The sequence below is a fragment of the Jatropha curcas genome, chromosome 6 (assembly GCF_041381405.1).
Source record: "Jatropha curcas cultivar XTBG-Jc1 chromosome 6, XTBG_Jcur_1.0, whole genome shotgun sequence".
NCBI lineage: Eukaryota > Viridiplantae > Streptophyta > Magnoliopsida > Malpighiales > Euphorbiaceae > Jatropha > Jatropha curcas.
Window position 1 is genome coordinate 11448427 of NC_143156.1, and position 543 is coordinate 11448969.

Here is a 543-nt window from a genome sequence, read left to right on the forward strand (position 1 = left end):
TTCTGTCACCGATAGGTATAATAACAAAGGCTTTCCTAGCCTTGGTGGCTGTAAAACTAGTGGGGATAGCAGATATTGCTTGACTTGGTCGAAAGCTTTCTGGCAATCCTCATTCCATTTAACCGCTACTCCTTTCCTGAGTAATTTGAAGATCGGACCACAAGTATCGGCCAATTGATTAATGAAACGGTTGATGTACTATAGCCTTCCCAGGAAACCCCGAACTTCTTTTTCCGTCCTCGGTGCTGGCATTTCCAGAATGGCCTTGGCTTTTGAAGGGTCAATCTCTATGCCCTTCCGACTGACCATGTGCCCCAGAAATACTCCGGATGTAGCTCTAAATAGACATTTTGCCGGGTTGAGCATTAAATTGTACTTTCGAAGTCTAAGGAAGAACTTCTCAAGTGCTGTTGTGTGTTCTTCTGCTGTTTTTGATTTAACAACCATATCATCCACGTACACCTCAACTTCTTTATGAATCATGTCATGGAAGATGGTCGTTGCCATTCTTTGATAGGTTGCCCGGGCATTTTTGAGCCCAAA